The sequence below is a fragment of the Ursus arctos genome, unplaced genomic scaffold (genome assembly GCF_023065955.2).
Source record: "Ursus arctos isolate Adak ecotype North America unplaced genomic scaffold, UrsArc2.0 scaffold_23, whole genome shotgun sequence".
Classification (NCBI taxonomy): domain Eukaryota; kingdom Metazoa; phylum Chordata; class Mammalia; order Carnivora; family Ursidae; genus Ursus; species Ursus arctos.
Genome location: NW_026622908.1, coordinates 6762399 through 6783687, shown reverse-complemented (window position 1 = coordinate 6783687; position 21289 = coordinate 6762399). Strand labels below are relative to the sequence as shown.

The window sequence follows — 21289 nt, the reverse complement described above, 5'->3', positions numbered from 1 at the left end:
AAATCAGACCCAGGAGTGTGCTTAAAAAATCTCATAGGTTGGACAGATACCTTAGGTCTGACTAAAGTCATGAATGAGGATATGAATACTGAATCTTTTGGCAGGAAATGGCATGTAGTCAATCAGTATGGGCATCACAGGAGCTCAGGGATAATGGTTATTGATGTAGCTGCATCACTCGAAGCGAGCAAGGAGAGATGCCTCAGGGCACAAATTAGGAGCATGAAGCCTCTGGTATCCGAGTATCCAAGCACCCATAGGTTAGATAACAAGGGTCAAATGTAAGCTCCACTACGAATGAAAATCAGGACATAAATTACAGAAGACCTGGATAGTAGGTACCCAGTAATTCAACACTGATAGGGAAAGAGAAATAGGTCACCCCCAAGGGTGCTGAAAGGAGAATCTTGTGACCTCTGATCCTAGAGCAGAGATTGTCCAGTTCTAGTTATCTGCTTAGTATAGAGACCGGTATTTATAACTAGATGAAAGGAAAATTTTTCTAGATTACACTAAATCTGTGCTGCCCAATATAGAAGTTATTTGCCACATGTTGGCTATTTAATAAATTCAAATCAATTAAAATGAAATTAAAATCTAGTTCCTCAATCACATGAACCACATATCAAATACTTATTACCACATGTGGCTAGTGGCTGCCATTGGACAGCAAAGATACAGAACACTTCCATTATAACAGAAAGCTCTATTTGACAACATTGTTCTATATTATACTAGTCAAAAAGGCTGGCCTGTTGGAGAGTTCTAACACTGGCAAAATGTAGAATCTACAGGTATCTGTAACAAGACATTTCTATGACACTGTACTTTAAAGAAGCAAAAAAAAAATGGATTTATGTCAAATTTAGTGAAGTTTCTGAAAACAGGATTTGGATGGAAGAATTGTATTATGTGAAGTTAGTTTTGAAATTGGTGTTCATATTTTTTTTACTGATTTGCATATTGTTGCAATAAATACAGAGATTTTTTTCACTGAGGAACATCTATTAAAATCCTGTTGGAACGGATCATAACTTATGTACGGAACTGCTGAAATTACATTAAAATCTATTTTTCTTGCATGTATATTGTGTGCTTGGTGAAGCATATTGGTTTTTGTGAGTTACTTGAAATTATCTCATCTCCACTGATGGCTGATGGGAAAGTTGATCATTCTATGTTTTTTTCATCAAACTGTCAACAAGGCAGCTTCCCATTTTGAGTGCTATTTTTCATTGTATTTATTACACATATTTTTATGTATGCTTTTTCATTGTATTTAATACAGATTGTATGTGTTTAAGTATGTGTCAGAGAGAGACAAAACACTACAGATGGAAAGAAAGAGAGGGAGACATTAGACATGCTAAGAAAAATGGAGTAAGATATAGGTGTTTTTTTTCCTTGTCAAAGTAAATTAAACTCTCAGAGAAAGAGAGAATCATTTCCGTCTACATCGGTATCTAACTTTTCTCTAATATCTTAAACCCATGCCCCTGAGAGTCAACCCCACTCAATTTTGTGGCTTCTAGAGGAAAATCCAAATCCCTTTGTTCAGAGGTACTGCTTTTTGACTTTGGCGTGAAGGTTCTTGAACAGACCAGGCCACTGATATGGAGCAAAATACATGGCGTAGACATAGCTTGTTGGTTCCACACTGGCTCAAAATTAAATAGGCAATTCACAGAAGAGGGTGCCTGGATAATAAGGAAATGCAGATTAAAGCAATAATAAGATACCATTTCATATCCATCAGACCGGCAAAGATTAAATGTGGGGAACTGGAATTCTCATAAACTATTTGTGGTAGTGTAAGTTTATATATCTAGTCTGAGTTTAGCTGTATCTAACAGAGTTGAAGATGCACATATTCTGTGAACTAGCAATCCAACATATATGTATATATACACACACACATATGTATATATGTATGTATATATACACGTATGTATATATTCTAAAGAAACTCTCGCACGTGTATAAGAATGTTCACTGTAGCATTGTTTATAAGGGCAGTTGAAATAAAGAAGCAGTCAAAATAAACAGAGCTATATATATCAACATGTATGAATTTAAAAACATGGTATTACATGAAAAGACACAAAATTTCATATCTAGTATATGGTATAATTTATATAACTGAAAACATGTAAAAATACCATAGATATTTTCTTATAAACCTATATATAGTAACAGTATAAAAACAGATATTGAAAGGATAAACATTAAACTTAGTACAATTAATATGAAAAAAATAAAAGCAGGTTCTGCCTCAAGGGCACAGGATACAAACAAATAAATGTGATTTGTTATTATCTGGTGTAGAGCCACCCTCTTTACTCAGACTACCCACAGTGCTTGCTCTTTGCTTTACCAACAGAAGCTTTCAAAGTTGCTTAAGCCTCATTTGTTTAAAGTGTGACTCTTGGCCTCCCCTTGACCTCCTGTTACAGGATGGATCAGGTTATCTGAGTCTTCAGACAATTGGCCAGAAGAGATTTTTTTTACCAAAATAAAACTTTTCTCACTCATATGGCGTTTTAGATAGCACCTTTGGGACACCCTACGACTCCCAATTTCATTTATTTATATTTTCATTAATTCCACTCATGTGTCAAACATTTTTGAGAGGCTTTTATATGCTAGGTATTGGGAATACAAAGATGACTAAGAAATGGTTTCTACCCGTAAGGAGGTCACAGTCTATAATGGCATATGCAGATAATTATAACAGATAATTATAAACTTTTTTAGCTCATGCTTTAGAGGATGCTAAAGAGGGAATTAATTATAATATTATTTAAGGTTTTTTTTCCCCTTCAAAGTAAATAAAAGAGTTATCTCTCAAAGAAAGAGAATCGTTTGTATTCATAGATTAGTGTCACATTTTCTTTGGTATCTCAAATCCATGACAAGTAGGGTTAATATTTATATTTCCAGCCCAGACCTCCTTTTTGAGCTCCAAATTTATATATACAATTTTCTACTGTACTTTTCTACTTGAACACTTTAAATTTAAGATACTAAAATGGACTTCCTGATTTCTTTCCCAGATCTCCTGCACCCAAATTCTTTCCTATCTCAGTAAATAGTAACTCTGCCCTAGGTGCTCAGGTCACAAACCTTGAAGTTCACCTTGATTCCTCACTACAAGACATAGTTTCCATTTGCCTCTCTCTATGCCTTCTACGCTTTGTGCACTGAGAACCCCACTGAGTGAGTTTACTCTCTGACTTCCATTCGGGTTCAACCAATGAGAGGCACTCAGGAGAGCTGGGGGAGAGTAACGTTGGTGTCCTCTTTCTCTCCACAGCTCTTCCCTTGCCAGATTGCTGTAGGTTGGTTGTGACCCTTTCGTGACCCTCTCCATACAACTACATTCTCTAGGTTCTAATAACTGTCCTTTCCCCTTATGCTTTAGGCCTCGGTGTGATAACAGCTTCAATCTATAACTAGCTCCTAGACATATCACTATCCCTTGTTGTTTTCCTTAAAACTTACCACATATTTTTGTAAATATTCAACTCTTCTCAAATTACCCACATTAAATGAGCCACTACCATTACTTGTTCCAGGCCACCAATCTCTCCTGCCTGGATTATTGTACTAGCCTCTTAGCTGATGTTCCCTGCTTTCTCCCTTGTCTCCATACAATCTGTTTTCCACAGAGAAGTGAGGTGGATCCTTTTAAAATGTCAGTTAAATCATATCACTCCTTTGTCTGAAAACCCTATAATGGATCCCATATTAATTTGAATAAGGGCCAAAGCCTTTACGATGGCCCAAAAGGCCCTACAAAATAGATATGGCCCTCTCCTTCTTTTCTAACTTCATCTTTTCTTACTCTCCTAAAGGAGAACTGTTTCTCTACTCAAAGCACATCTAGACACCAAAGAAATGTGAGTTTTCCTCACCAAACAATTCTTCAATGCTCTGTGGACACTGGCTGGGTGTCCTACAATTTAACTCAATTCTCATATTAACAAACCAGAGTTAGCACAGACTGCCCTCACAACAGATTAAAGGCTTAATCCCACATGCCTGCACTCCACTTCAGACACCAATTACAAGTCATGGGTCCTCAGCTTATCCACACTTCTGTCTAAGTTGGTTACAAGTTAGAAGTTCCCCAAACCCCCTCATCAGTTTGATTATTTGCTGAAATGGCTCACATAACTCAGGGAAACCTACTATTACTTTTTTGTCATCAAGGATACAAATGAATAGCAAGATGAAGAGGTACATGGGGCAAGGTCTGGAAGGTCCCGAGTGTAGTTCTTTTCCTACAGGGTATGGGATGCTCCACCCTGCTGGGATAAGAATGCGTTCACCAACTCTGAAGTTCTCTGGACCCCTTCATTCGGGATTTTTATGGGACTCCATTACATAGGTATGATTGATTAAATCATTGGCCATTGGAAATTAACTCAGTCCCCAGCCTCTCTCTCCTCCCCAGAGGTCAGGGCTGGGGCTGAAAGTTCCAACTCTCTAATCACATAGTTGCCTCCTCTGGCAACCAGCCCATTTCCTGGAGCTATCGAGGGGCTCATTACAAATCACCTCATAAACATAAACTCAGGTACAGTTGAGAGGGGCTTATTATGAATAATAGACACTCCTCTCACTCTTACCACTCAGGAAATTACAAAGATTTTTGAAGCTCTGTGCCAGGAACTGGGGATGAAGACCAAATATATATTTACTATATCAAAATATCACCTCTTCCCTTTGTTCTTTTTTGCTCATGGTATGTTTAGTTACTAGTGTTCCTCAGATAGTCGCATACCTCAGGACCTTTGCATTTGTGTTTATTCTTGGAATACTCTGCTTCTCAATACTCTTTTGAATCAATTTTCCAGCTCTTGCTCAGAACATTTCTAAGTTCTTGCTTAATTTTCATTCTTGGAGAGACCTATCCTAACCCTCTTAGCTTCTTTTTTTTCCCTATAACATTTGCTGCATCTTAGTATGCCTTTTATTTTTAAATTTCTTTTTTTATCTGAGTTTCTCCACCCAAAGGTAGGTTGCATGAAGACAGGGTATGTGTGGGTTCACTGCTTGACCCAAGGTATATGACAAATATTTATTCAATTAATGAGTGAATGTGGTGAATTAGAGAGATGGACAAGAAACCTGTGGGTGTCAGAGAAGACTGAGAAATTGCTTTTAGTCTTCTGTCTCCACACCCTGGCTTCATCAGTATGCTTCTACTTCTGAATGGAAGTTCTAGTTAGTTTATGCCTCAAGACCACAAGATCTGTCTGCTCACTTATGCCAATAGGCAGATCTAAAATTTGAAACTCAGATACAAAAAGTTCCTCTTTTAACTGAAACATCACAAATATAAGACTCAAGTAGACAAGAGCATAGATAGTTTTGTTTCCATTGTAAAGGACAATGTTCTGGAGTGTGTTTTGCTTCCTAGTATGATTATTCTTGACATGTATTAGATATTTTTTCAAGGTAACCTTTATAGTCAATGAAGTTGCAGTACCAAAATTTTTATTGTACAATATAATAATTTTATTCTTTAGTAGAAAGAGGAATTATGAGATAGAGATTACTTAAATTTTTTTTCACAAATAGCAATTTAACTGAGGGAAGTTGTCAGTAAATATCCGCTAAGCTATTTTCTCATATCTCATATACAAGATATTCTGCTTTTTTTCCTGAAACATACTTCATACTAGGAAGCCTCAATTAAGACACCGAAATTTAAATCAGATATTAAATTTCAGTTCATATTAAATAACTGCAAGGGATCTTAGGAGGTCAATCCTGTTTTTCATTCATATTTCACAGAAATTTTTAAAAAGGGATAGTTTCTGTAATATCAATAAGAAAAACTAGAAACAAGAAAATAGAATTTCTTTTTTTATTTTTCAGAATAAAAGAGCATGAATTAGGGGGAAGGAGGGTGAGGGAGGGAGAGAATCCCAGGCAGGTTCCACGCCCAGCATGGAGGCCGACACAGAGCTCAATCCCACGACCCTGAGATCATGACCTGAACCAAAATCAAGAGTTGGATGCTTAACTGGCCGGGCCATTTAGGTACCCTGAAAATAGGAATTTCTTTTGTGAATACATTATACTGTTTGTTGACAATTGATATATAAATATTTCCCATAGTCTAACTGAATCTACTCAAACCTTTGTGATGTATCTTAGGTTTGTGAGTGGATTTTGAAAGATGTATCAGTTATTACCAAGACAAAGAAAGCATTTATTGAACTTCTGGTGTGTATCATGCATTTTGCTAGGCATTTTCACCTTTGTTTGCTTTTTGTTTAGCAATGCCTTTATTGAGATATAATTCATATATCATAAAATTCACCCATTTAAAGAGTACAATTCAGTAGGTTTTTTAAAAGCATTTTGATAGAGTTGTGCAATTATCACCACCATTAATTCTCCTAAAGGATTCTCTTACCCTTGAGCAGTCACCCTCCATTTCTCTCTAGATTTCCCAGCCCTGAGCAACCACTAATATTTCTATCTCTATAGATTTCCTACTCTGGACATTTCCTATAAATGGAATTGTATGTGTTTTTTTGTGATGAGCTTCTTTCACTTAGCACAATGTTCTCCAAGCTCATCAGTGTTGTGGTGGGTATTAGTATTTCATTCCTTTTCAGTGGCAAATAACATTCCATTCAATGGGTTTATGCCACATTTTATTCATCCACTCATCAGTTGATGGACATGGGTTGTTTCCATTTTTTGGTTATTATGAATAATGCTGCGGTGAACATTGTACAAGTTCTGATGCGGATGTATGTTTTCATTCCTCTTGGGTATATATACCCAGTTCCTTTTGAGGAACTGACAGACTATTTTCCAAAGCAGCTGCACCAGTTTTCATTACTGCCAGCAGTGTATAAGAGTTCTAACTGTTCCACATCTTCACTCTTTTATTTAACAATATTGAATAATATTTATCTATCAATATTTAACAACAGCACTACTAGACAGATATTATAAACCTTATTTTATATATAAAGAAACAAAGGCTCAGAAAAAGCATAAATAATTGTCCAAAACCATAAAGCTAGTAAATTGTAGAGCTAGTTTTTAACTTAGTTCGGATTGAAAACCTGTACTTTTCATTCATTCCAAAATTGTATTTTTTCCTGGACTAGTTTTGAGGATCATTTACGTTTAGCACATATTTGAGTGCCTCCCATGTCTTTGGAGTTGGGAGAACAGTTAACTCAGTTTGCTGGTAGTCTGATGAGACTAGTGTCTTAGAATTGTTTATGTATAGGTCAGCAATTTTAGGTCTATTTTAATACTCTTAAAAATTAATGAGGACCCAAAGAACTTTTGTTTATGTGGCTTTTGTCTATTGACATATTTTGTATTAGAAATTAAGACTGAGAAAAATCTTAAATATTTATTAATTAATTTGAAGTAACAAATGTGTTGTTAAAATAAATAACATATTTAACAAAAATAGCTATAATGTCTAAAAAATAATTTACTGAGAAGAGTGGCATTATTTCACTTTTTGCACATTTATTTAATGTCAGGCTTAATACAACATAGTTAAATTCTCATGTCTGCTCCTGCATTCAATCTGTTGCAATATGTTGTTTTGGTTGAAGTATATGAAACACCATGCATGTATGGTTTAGAAAGTGAACTATTTTAATAACTCTTATAGCTAATTGTGGATATTCTTTGTATTGTAATTTACAAATAATATAAAGGTTAATTGTGATTTGGAATCTGAAACATAATGAGCTCTTTATATTTTATCACCATTGGTCTAACTTGTACTTTGAATGGATCTTTTAGCAATGTATGATTTTATGACATGCTTTGGTCTTTTGGAAAATGTTGGATCACTAAGTTATACAGAGCTTCCAAATGTTGACATAGTTCATGATACAATATAAAATAATCACATCCATTAATATCACATTTGTAAATTTGAGAACAATTTTATTATTGAAAACAAATATAATCAGTTGTTTTCCTTGAAGTGAAAAGACTTACTTCATACCATTTTTGAGAAAATGTCTTTTAAAAAATCCAAGATATGGAAACAACCCAAGTGTCTATTCATACATGAATGATTTAAGAAGATGTGGTATATACAATGAATATTATCCAGCCACGAGAAAGAATGAAATCTTGCCATTTGCAATGTTAACTCACTTGATCTTCTAGATTAGAAGGTGTAATGCTAAGTGAAATAAAGTCAGTCAGAGAAAGGCAAATAACACATGATTTCAGTCATATGTGGAATTTAAGAAATACAAAAAATGAACAAAGAAAAAAAGGAGACAAAAAGCCAGACTCTTTTAGAGAACAAACTGGTGGTTGCCAGAAGGGGAGGGGATTGGTGAACTATGTGAAGGGGATTTAGAATACACTTATCATGATGAGCACTGCTTAATGTGTAGAATTGTTGAATTATTATATTGTACACCTGAAACCAATATAACACTTATGTTAACTATACTTGAATTTAAAAAAAAACAAAAAACCTAGTTTGAAAACCATTCTGCACCTGTCATTCATTCTGTCAAGTAAAAATCGTGTTCTATGGAAAAAGCCATTAGTTTGGATCTCGAAGAATCACACAAGCCCTTTTTGTCAAGAAAGCTATTGTTATTTTGGTATGTAGCAGAACTACTTCATATGTACTTATAATTTGGTTACACATATTATAAGGTGTACTCTAAGTTGGGATTTAATAAGATTTTTTTACTGTTTTATCCAGAATTTTTAAGTGAAACTGACATTTAAAAAAATACATGTGCACTTGTTGTGATGAGCACTAGGTGTTATATGTAAGTGATGAATTACTAAATTCTACTCCTGAAACCAATACTACATTATATGTTAACTACCTTGAATTTAAGTACAATCTGGGAAGAAAAAAAAAGTATATGTGTGTGGTTACAAAGACTTCAGTGACCGCTAACTAGTACAATTCAGTGTCACTGGCTTGATTTATGATAAAGCACCAGTAATTTTACTTATCATTAGTTTTGCACCTTTAGAGTAAATGTCAATGCAGTGAAAAAGATGAAAAGATCAGTAATATTATAAACATAACTTTACACATATAGCATTCATATAAAAGTGGACCCTGATGGTGGCCAAAATACTTTTTGAAAAGTGTGAGTCAAGTGATAGATGTAAATATAATGGTAGTGAGGGGACTAAACATTCTCTTCCAAGAAAGTTAAATGTGTATTTTTTAAATCTTCGATTATTATTCAGCATGCACACAATTATTTAAAACATTAATTTAGAAGGAAACTAATTTCTTTAACTATCTTCTCATCTCAAATTCTATTCACTGAACTTTCCTTAAGTGACCTTTAGTAGAAAATTTTTTATGTTGGGAAGAAATAACTTATAAACAACTATGTGCCTTTGAGTGAGAAATATTTTATTCTTTTTTAAATGCATGATTTTATTTAGTCTGTCCATTAATAACTGAGAACATTTAATGATATTAATGGAACTCAACATAAGAGAAGTTCAACTTAATTTTTTTACCTTTCAATGTTAGGTATTAATAAGAGAGATAGTCAAAATAATTATGGTCAAAATTATTATGTCAAAAACATAATAAATGGTTGGTGTTAGTCTGCATAGAATTCAATTTTTGGTGTAAAGTTCTTTGACTGAAAGAAGAACATTTGGTTTACTTCACTAATGGGAATATCTCTTAATGCTGGGATGACCTCTTCTTGGTATCTCCTGCTGTTGTATTATTAGCATAGTTATCTGTGATTTTATGAATGGAGATGAGTGGAGATGTATTCAACCTGTTTATTCCAAATGATAGTACATAACAAATTACTGTAGTAATGAAGAGGTAAACAGGCCATGCAACTGCCCAATATTTTTGAGGCCAATAGATTTAGCCTATGGAGTTTAGTCAAGATTCAGGAATAAAAGCCCCCATGAGATATAGTATATAGCCAAATTGGGAGCTTAAGAAAAGAACAAAGCCATAAATTGTTCTTTCTGGCAATGGCAATGGTGAATTTTCCACCATTTTCCCTATGGCTTTAGACAATCTTGTACTGCAGCCAAGATACCTGGGAAGTGGGGCCTTCCACACCCCCTCCACGGGTGTGTGGTGAGTTTGTGTTGAGATATTTTGTTCTTAATAATTCCAAGAATTGTATCACTTATCACTGTACATTATTGTACAATGGAATATTGAAGTATATAATGTTACAACATAAAATTCTTTCTTTGCTGTACCCTGCTAGCCTATTTTAAAAATGGAATTTTTAAAATAAAAATATGTTAGGCAACTTGCTTTGTTTTTCCCATTATCTCATTTTGGGGGATAAAATTTTTGTGTGTTTTGCTCACTTATTGCCAGAATTTAGAACAGTGCATAGAAGATGCTCAAGTAAACATTTGTTAAATGAATGAATTCTTCACATTACCTTAAGAGCTGTCCACATAATATACCCAGATCAACAAAGAATAATTTATCCATTCTTCTGTTGGTAAGCATTGGCTTGTTCTCAGCTCTCATAATTATAGTTACTTTTAAAGTAACACTATAGTAGAAAAAATGGGTGGAAGAATGTTTCAGGCAATATGAATAGCCTGGGTGAGACCTGGAAATGTGAGCGTGAAATTACTTTTCTACGGAATTTCATGTTTTTAGTGAAAATAATGTGAGCACGTGTGTGTGCATTTGTGGTTAGGGTGGGCAGGTGTTAAAGTTGGACAGGAAAAGTGAGAAATGAGGTTAGATGGGCAAGCAAGTACAAAATCGTGAAAGGGTATGTAAGCCATTTAAATAAGTCTGGACTTTATTAGTGGAGAACCATTGAAGAGTTTAACTGGGTAAGTGATAGGACCATGCCTAGATTTCCAACTTCCATCTTCATCCTTGTAGCTGTTAGAATAAAGTGGTATTTTGTAGTCAATGAAAATGTCTGATTTTAGAACTTTATTAAACATTTGGAATAAAATGTATCATAATTCTGTATCATTTAACTTTTATTCCTGTTAAGATAGATTCTAAACTTTTTAAAAAAAGATTGGTTGATTTATTTTAGAGAGGAAGGGCATGAGCAGGAGGGGCAGAAGGAGAGGGAGAGGGAGAAAGAATCTGAAGCAGACTCTGTGCTGAGCATGGAGCCATCCCACAACCTTGAGATCACGACCTGGACCCAAACCAAGAGTTGGAAAACCAATTGACTGTGCCACCTAGGTGCCCCAGGATAGATTCTAAAATGGATTTTTAATATAGACATTATATTATATGAGTATATTGGCAGATATTTATTGAATGTTTACTATGTGAAAGCAGTGTTCTAAGTGCTTCACGTGTATTAACTTGTGTTAACTCACTTGATCTATACAATACCCTGTTGTTATTCCAATTTTATAAAATAGATCAATAAGATCAAAGTTACAGCACTAGAAAGCAGCAGAGTTGAGATTTAAAATGAGGCCATCTGGCTCCAGAGCCCATGCTCTTAAACGTATCACAATACTGCTTCCTAAATCTGATTATTCCTGAAATATATAAACAAGACCTGTGAACTTACATATGAAACTGTGATAAGTCAAAAAATTAAGTTATATTTCCTCATTTACAGAATCATGTAAATTCGACTTAATGTATTCTGCTTCTGTTCCAGTTTTTTTCTTTTGTAAACATAAAGAGACAAAATATATTTTGTGAATTAGTGAGTTTCTTGACCAAACTAACATTAATTATAATGGCACATTGTAAAAGAAGGCAGTTTTAAAATTTGGTGAAGTGACTCTCAAAATTAACTTAAAAAAATTACATCTGAAAAGTTAATGCTGGGTTGTATATCAATATATAATGTATATATTAATATATGTAATGTTAATCTCATGAGTATATACATATATATATGTGTGTGTATATATGTATACATATATGTAGTTGATCAAGAAGAGGCTGTAAAGCGACCATAGAGTTTGTTTGGGGTTTTAGGGATTATAATCTAAAAGACAGAGAATTCACCAAAATCGAAAGTGTGCTTGGAGTTGGGAGGGGGGAATCCAGCTTTATAAAGGCAAAAACCATGAGGTTACATAACTTGTTTTGAAAGAATTATGATTGGTGCTGGCAGAGTTTAAACTGACTGTCTAATACACAGCTATTTAGATAATAGGCGTTACATTATTTCTATTTCAATTCAAGTTAGAAGGATATTTTCAAGGAGGTGGTGGAATTCAAATGACAAACTGCAATTGACAAAAGTCAAAAGTAAAAGTTCATGGTGTTCTGACAGTTGAAACAGGAGATATGCATAGGTCCTACTTACTCATTGTCCTTTTAACTCTATTTTGAGTGACTCTCTTAGCAATGCTTCATTTTGTATCTTGTTTCACATGTATATGTATACAATATGTTTCCATTTATAGTCCTTGGTCATATAACTGATTTTTTCTCATGTTACCAAGAGATCTTTACAGATACAGGCAAGACTGAATGATTTACATAAAACATTAACATTGCAGAGAGAGTCTATACTCATGGAACATTTCTAGATTATAACCTATAACTAGAAGTGTCCTTATAGATTATCTAATCCAACACCCTCATTTTATAGGTGGGAAAATGGAGGCCCAGAAAACTATGTACAAAGTGGCAAAACTGAAACTAGAACCCAGATATCCAGATTTATATTCCAGTCACTTTCCACTAAACAACTTCATAATCAAGTATTTTTGTATATTAGCTTTTATTACACGCCTTGCAAGTTACAAGATGAGTGTCATACTATTTTTTAATTTTATTATTTTCTATTTTTGTCATTCTCTATATAGTAGCAAACAATGAACTCTTACTAAATATATGCTTATATGACTTAATCTGACCTCAGCTTGAGAGTTTTATCTGTTAATCTTTATAACTTTCTGCATTTCTGTTGTCCTACACTCCCAAAATGCCACTGATTTTTTTTTTTAATCACTTTTTTGAAAAAGAGAGAGACAGGCAAACCAAGAAACAGACTCTTAACTATAGGGAACAAACTGATAGTTACCAGAAGTGAGCTGTGTGGGAACTTGGGTGAAATAGGTGATGGGAATTAAGGAGTGTGCTTGTTGAGATGAGCATTGGTATTGCACCTAAGTGTTGAATCACTATATTGTACACCTGAAACTAATATTACACTGTATGTTAACTAACTGGAATTTAAATAAAAATTAAACAAAAAAGGTATGTGCGGATTTTCAACTGCACAGGGGTTGGTGCCCCTAACCCGTGTTGTTCAAGGGAGATCTGTAGTGTGTGATCATACTAGAGGAAAACATGCTAAATTTGCCAGTTAAAAACAGATTCAATTTAGATTGCCCCTTCAGATCTTTTTGTTCTGCTTATTTTTTCACACTGTTATGCTGCTTTATTTCACTTACCATTATCACATGGCATTTTTTCATTTTTAAAAGCGTTTTCCTAATATTAGTTAAAAATCCAATTTGCCTCTGTGTAATCGGCACCTGAATATAGATAGACCTGTTCACCTCATCGTTTCACTATAATTGAACTTTCCTTTTGTTTTCAGTTTTTCACTATTGCCAGTATTGTTTCAGTGAATATTTTTTCACATAGTAATCTTTTAACACATGGAATTTTATCCTTGAGAATGTAATTTCCAATAAAGAAAATCTTGTTAGAAATGAAAAAAATGAAATCACTTTTTTGTTATGATGCCTTGTCTCTTGAGGAGCTTAAGACTAGAGCTCTTTATATAGCTCGGCTCTCATTTAAAGGAAATTAGGATCTGGAGAACCCGCAGGCACTCAAGTTTTCAAACACATGGGCCAATGAAATGTAAAGATTCTCGTGGCCCATATTATTCCAGTTGGAAAATTTGATCAATGATGGGCGCTGAAATCTTTCCAAGTTCGTATGTGTTTTACCTGTGAAACATCCTGATTTGCTATTTCTGAAAAAGTATCATTTTGAACTCTGATTAATCTCTTTAAACCAACACAAATGAAAACTTGCATGCTGAGATTCCAGGATGAAAGTCTTAGTATCTTTGAACAAGTTGTGCTTCTTAAGATATTTACTTATTGATTGCTTCTGTCATTGACTAGCATTTCATTGTTAGATTACCTGATAGACTTGAGGAAGTGAAAATGCATTTAAATAAAAATACTGCTTTTTAAATGGATTGAGGAAAATGATTACTGAAATCAATTATCTCCCCAAAACAATTTAAAGTGGATTATTTCACTTGACTTTTTAAGAGGTGGCATGCTACAGTGGAAGGAGTTACGAGCTGAAGATCAGGACTTCTACGTTCTAGTCCTAACTTGAATTACCTTTTTTGACATCAGGCATATCACTTTTCCCTTCTGGCTTTCAGCTTTCTGATGTGTAAAACTTGGGAGTGAAATGACTTCTTTGATTCTACTACATTGATTTTCTGAGTCTGTGATTGTTTAAAGATTGCTTAAATAAGTATACTTTTAGAAAGACATTTCAGGGGCGCCTGGGTGGCACAGTGGTTAAGCGTCTGCCTTCGGCTCAGGGCGTGATCCCGGCATTATGGGATCGAGCCCCACATCAGGCTCCTCCACTATGAGCCTGCTTCTTCCTCTCCCACTCCCCCTGCTTGTGTTCCCTCTCTCGCTGGCTGTCTCTATCTCTGTCAAATAAATAAATAAATAAATTTTTTTTTAAAAAAAAAAGAAAGACATTTCAAGTTATTTTTTAATAGGTAAGATGAATTTTTGACGGATCACCTTCAGATGTAGATTAATGCTGGTAAAACCAGTGATGGAAAATATGGGGAACAAACAAGCTGGGTTGATTGGGAAAAATGTGAGATATGTTTTCTTTCTCTTATAATGCTCCCTTTTTCCCCTTTAAAGTTCAGATAGGCAGTAAGCTTTGTAACAACTGTTTGCTTATGTTCAAATTGGGAAATACATTTAGAGCTCTATACACCTACCACACACACACACTCTCTCTCTTTCTCTCTGTCTCCCTTCTTCCAGTTTTCCTGTTTTCCAGCATATGGGGTCAACCTGGGACTTCAGACTGGGGAAAATAAGCATAATGTTACTTTAATGCTAATGATTGCTGTGGAACTTCAAGATAACATGTATTCTCAGAGTATCAGTCTAGAAGAACTGGCTGTTTCGAAGTGGAAAGTAAATAGGTCTGAAGTTAGGTTTAAGATCTGGCTGTGTGATTTTAAGTAAATCTTGTGTCCTCTCTTTTTCTTCATTTGTAAATTGCTGATGGACAGTAATGATAGCTGCCTTACCAGGTGCTTTCAAGGTTCAAAAAACTTAACATATGTGAAGGCACTTTCTAGTACTTTTTTAGTTGTTTAGATTTTTATAATATCTAGCTTATTTTCATGTGTAGATTAGCTGAAACAATGTTATCGTTCATGTCTACTCACCTTATACAAACTAAATACTTAATAATTTTATATATCCATTTTGACAATAAGCTTTTAGACTAAGTAAGGCCATTTTTACGATAGACTTGTATCACGTTACTAACTCAAATAGAAAGAAGGTTAAAATGAGTAGCCTAATACTGAATGATTCCTTACTGTATATTTTTATCTTGTGTAGAGTTACTAACCTGGTAGAATTTCTCACATGGTTTTTATTTTATAATGATAATGAAAAGAATGATAGTAATAATTATATCACCTCACCCTTGCTGATGATCTCTGCCTTGTATTTTTGGGTTGCCAGAGTAAACTCTTACCAGCTCTTTCCAAGTAGTCTAAGCTGCTGTTGATTATTCAGTTCATTTGAACAGATGGAGGGAACAAAAGAGTGTGTGTAGTCAACTCTTGATCACCTGTGCTCTCAGTTGCACAGATAATTCCAAACAGCAGCTACTTCACATGTTTACATTTAGCTCATGAATGGATTTAAGAGTTTACATTTAAATATAGCCATGTCTGATAATCTGGGAACTCACTTGTCTTTGGCTTGTTGCAATAGTAATTAAAACTTGGAAGTGTTTTCCCTGAATCTAAAGTATCTTTTATTGCCTAGACTACATTGGCCCAAAACTTTAACTTGTGAATCTTGGAAGAGTCTCGTTTGTTTCTTTCATCTGCTTGGCGCACACAAGACTGATAAATGCTTCAGTCACTTTTGCTCCTTTATTCCCCCCCTGGTCTGAGTAGTCAAATCCACTCTCTGCTTAAAGAAAGATGTTGGGAAACTAGATTTTTATGCCATTTATTATTAATTGAATTTGGTTCCAAATCCACACCAAATACCTATTTAGTCATATTGGCATTGTATAGTGGCATTACCACTATTTACTTAAAATCACACAGCCAGATCTACACAGTTTTGAAATTTCCTAATTGATGTTTACTTTTGTATTTTAGACTTTTTTCCTTAAAAAAACAAAACAAAACAAAACAAAACATATTTCTGCTGCCTCTGATGTAACTTTTACAACTGTGAACTAACACTGTTACAACTTAACTCAGGTGTCCCTGTAAAGTAGTACCTGAAAAACTCCAGGTATGGCAGAATCCTTTTTCCCAAATCACATTTAGTAGATTTTCTTATATTTTGGTGTTTGCTTGTTTTCTCAGTGCCTTTTTAATCTTTACTTGGTTTAGATCCTTCAGTATTTTTTTGAAGATTTTAATTGTTTATTTTAGAGATAGAGAGAGGAGGAGGAACAGAGAGAGAGGGATAAGCAGACTCTGTGCTGAACGCGGAGTCTGATGTGTGGGGCTAAATCCAAGAACCCTGGGATCATGACCTGAACTGAAATTAACCAACTGAGCCACCCAGGCACCCCTAGATCCTTCAGTTTTTAAATTACTGATGGTCTTTATAATTAACTATATAAAATACATTTATTTATGGAATCAGGGTAGGAATTGTATTTCATTTAGAAACTTTCAATTCCACTATGCTTGGTAATGTCTGTGTATAAGCTTGGAGATACAGTTTAGGACCCAAATGTAGCTCAGTTTTGGAGGTATAGAAGGTTCCTTTTCATACTCCTATTAATATAATTTGGGAATTACTTACTTTTCTATATTAGGAAGAAAGTTGGTAAACAATGTTGCTGTTGATTTCCTAGAAACTTGAATAATTGTAAGCATGTAGATTTTCTAACACTGTTTTGTAGAACTGGGGGAAATTTTTTTCCCATAGAATTTACTGAAAGGCCATTGACTCTGTGGCTTTTATTGAATATAACTCTGGTGTAGATTTCCAAAAATTTGGCTGAATTTTCAACTTAAAACAAAGTGGGAAAGTTTTGTTTTACTGTCTTCATGCTAGACTGGACTTTCCTTTAATTTTGCTTTAAGATAATTTTCATTATTTCTTCATTAGTTACAACCCAAGGCCTTAGAATCTTCAGAAGCATATATAAGTTTTTCATTGATTCATGTGTTTATATATTTATCATATGAAAAAAGAACACGTGCTTAATATCAAAATTAAAATTTATGATGATATAATGCTGTAAGATTTAGACATTTTAATATTCTCATCTTTTTTTTAGATGAACATTTTTGTGTTGTTTAGTTAATTACTAAGTAAAATTATAAGTTTGTCTCTATTAAAATGAGAAAAATTAGCATGACCTTATATCTCCTTAATTGGGAATTACATTTCATGGAAAATTGATTGACTATTTCTATGAATGTTATATTAAAAATTTCTCTTCAAAATACTTGGCAAATAAGGAGCATTTGTCCAAGTTTATGAAACTAACATTACATTGTTATGTTTGCTCTAGATGAAGGGTCCATTATATCTATATTTGTTTATTTTGAATTTGTACATGTGTTCAAAATTGATGAATTGAGCCTAATTCTATAGAATTGCATCATCCATATTTCAGGCTTACTGACAACATAAAATTCCATGTTTTATGGAATTTTTATGAAGTTTATCAACCCTAGGGTTCTATTTACATAACTTTATTTAGAAACTGACATTAAGTGACAATAAGTTATGACTATGTTTGAGCTTACCTGGATTGCCTGGTTTACACCTGTGTTCTTCATGTAGTCATTCACAGTGCCTCCGTTCATTTAAGAAATGTTCTCATTTGGATGATGAATTATCTGAATTAATTCACATAATAGAATTCCTCTCCACAAGTATTTGTTGAAGATTTACTATGTGTCTGGAACTCTTTTAGGAGCTGGGGAAATAGCTAATAGTAAACAAATTAAAAGACAAATGACATTGTCAAGTAACTCAGAAGATTATGTCTGTTATTGTTGCCAAAAAAGTGATCAGGTAAATTGTCTTTGTCATTTAACATAACAAAAATAAAATGTGTCATTCATGCTTAATAATTGAGTACCACTGGAATCACAGCACGTTAAATAGACAGAAAGACAATGAGATATCACCTCACACCTGTCAGAATGGCTAAACTCAACAACATGAGAAACAACAGGTGTTGGTGAGGATGTGGAACATTCTTGCACTGTTGGTGGGAATGCAAACTGGTGTAGCCACTCTGGAAAATAATATGGAGGTTCTTCAAAAAGTTAAAAATAGAACTACCCTGTGATCTAGCAATTGCTCTGCTAGGTATTTACCGAAAGAATACAAAAATACTAGGGGCGCCTGGGTAGCGCAGTCGTTAAAGCATCTGCCTTTGGCTCAGGGCGTGATCCCGGCGTTCCGGGATCGAGTCCCACATCGGGCTCCTCTGCTGGGAGCCTGCTTCTTCCTCTCCCACTCCCCCTGCTTGTGTTCCCTCTCTCGCTGGCTGTCTCTATCTCTGTCAAATAAATAAAATCTTTAAAAAAAAAAAAAAAAAAAAGAATACAAAAATACTAATTCAGAGGGACACATGCACCCCAGTGCTTATAGCAACATTACCTACAGTAGCCAAATTATGGAAACAGCCCAAGTATCCATTGACTGATGAATGCCTCAGAAGTGGTGGTATATATACACAATGGAATATTACTTAACCATCAAAAAGAATGAAAGCTTGCCATTAGCAATGACACAGATGGAACTAGAGTGTATTATGCTAAGTGAAATAAGTCAGTCAGAGAAAGACAAATACCATGATTTCACTCATATGTGGAATTTAAGATACAAAACAGATGAACATAGGGGAAGGGAAGGAAAATAAAATAAGGTAAAAAGAGAGAGGGAGGCAAACCATAAGAGACTCTTGACTATGGGCAACCAACTGAGGGTTGCTGGAGGGGAGGTGGGTGCGGGGATGGGGTAATTCGGTCATGGGCATTATGGAGGGCACTTGATGGAATGAGCACTGGGTGTTATATGCAACTGGTGAATCACTAAATTCTACCCCTGAAAGTAATAATACACTATATGTTAACTAAATTGAATTTAAATTCAAAATTTTAAAAAATAGGTGATGGGTATTAAGGAGGGCACATGATGAGCACCAGGTATTGTATGGAAGTTTTGAATCACTATATTGTACACCTGAAACTAATATTACATCATATGTTAACTAACTGGAATTTGAATAGAAACTTAAAAAAGAAAAAAATTAGGTTAGGAGCAAAAAAATAAATATTTAGACAGAAAGAAACCTATCAACATTTTAAAAAGAGATTAGAGATATGCTATAGATGTGTCAATAAGATGTGTCAGGTAAGAATGTGTTGTTTTTATAAAGTCAATGAGTAGTTAAAATTTTTCAACTTTGTTTTAAACTTGTAGGTATAGGAGAAACAAACTGCAAATACCCATTTAACTTAATTATAATTGTTTTTGACAAGTAGAACAGAAATCTCAAATGAGGTTGCTTGTAGTTTGTTAAAGCTTATTAGTACACCTATTATTATTATTTTTTTTTAAAGATTTCCTTTATTTATTCAACAGAGGTAGAGACAGCCAGCAAGAGAGGGAACACAAGCAGGGGGAGTGGGAGAGGAAGAAGCAGGCTCATAGCGGAGGAGCCTGATGTGGGGCTCAATCCCATAACGCTGGGATCATGCCCTGAGCCGAAGGCAGACGCTTAACCGCTGTGCCACCCAGATGCTCCCCTATTATTTTCTTAAACAAACTATAGATGGTGAATCAGCTAAACAAAATCTTGGCGAGTGTAGGTATATAAAATATAGTGTGAGAAAACTGGGTAGGAGGTATAGACTTTAAAATGTTGTGAGACACTGACTTGGATCAGTCTATAGTGATATAGTCAGGGTTGTTTTTCCCATTGAATTTTGAAATTCAACCGAAAAATGGATTTTGTCCACTAAAGGGTATACATTTTAAAAACATTCCTCTAAAAAAGCTTTGGTGGTATATGGACGGGCGAATGAGTTGGCTAATCAACTGTATGTAACTCTTTGGGCAGTGTTTTTTTTTCCAGCAATTAAGAACTAGAACCTGTTCTCTGATTACGGTATCTTGGCATATAATTCAATTTTATTGGAAGAAGGTGGAAAGGGTTAATACAATAATATAAGTCCTTCTGAACTGTTTCCTGTATAATTGCTTATATAATTATATATTATATAATTGCTTATATAATTTATGTAGTCTTTCAGTTGATTCTACCTTCTAAGTTACAGTTGGTGTTCAGAAAAGTGTTGAAATTTTTTTTTGTACAATTTGAAACTTAATTTATAGGTGTAACAGCTTCTGAGTAGAGAATTTTCTTTTCTTTTAAAGATTTATTTATTTTATTTTATTATTTTTTAAATATATTTTTAAAAGATTTATTTATGTGAGAGGGGAGGGGCAGAAGGAGAGGGCCTTTGTTCATGTTTACGTTAGCATGTTAAAGACCATCTTGTGGTGGGACACCCTTGATCATTTCTGGACCGAGGTTTTAATTGTCTTTCTTCCTTTCTTTGGTATTCCTTAAGTTTTGTGCCCTGAATATTATGGATTTTACGTGGGACAGATTAGATAACCTTCAAAAAAGCTCTCTGAATGTAAGGTGTTTTTATAATAAGATGATGATAGCACCTATTGTACCAGAAATCAATTTGCTACTCATCCAGCTGTATTCAGCTATGAAAGAACAATCAAAGAAACCATGATTTCAGAATCAGTATGAAATTTCCATTTCCATTTTCCCTCTACCAACTCATCATCTGAGTTTGTAATGGGTGGAATCTGTATTACTGGCCAGTTATCTGATCAGATACTCAGTACCATAATTTGAGAATCTGTGAACTATCTGTGATTATGTAAAAATACAAATAAGCAATCTCCCTTAGTTGTTGTTTCAGTTTGTTTTAATGTAAAGTTTTTAGCACACCTTCCCATTACATTCTTAGCACTAGCAACATCCAGGTCCACTGGGATGTCCTGATACCTACAGACAATACGGGGG

The 21289-nt window shown here is 34.4% G+C and overlaps 1 protein-coding gene and 1 pseudogene across 16 annotated transcripts in view; one reads left to right on the top strand and one right to left on the bottom strand.

Annotated features, from left to right (window-relative positions):
• Window positions 1–21289, top strand: part of SOX6 (SRY-box transcription factor 6) — a 587380-nt gene that overhangs the window by 351485 nt on the left and 214606 nt on the right. The window lies entirely within an intron of this gene.
• Window positions 9619–10021, bottom strand: LOC123000401 (phosphatidylinositol N-acetylglucosaminyltransferase subunit P-like; annotated as a pseudogene).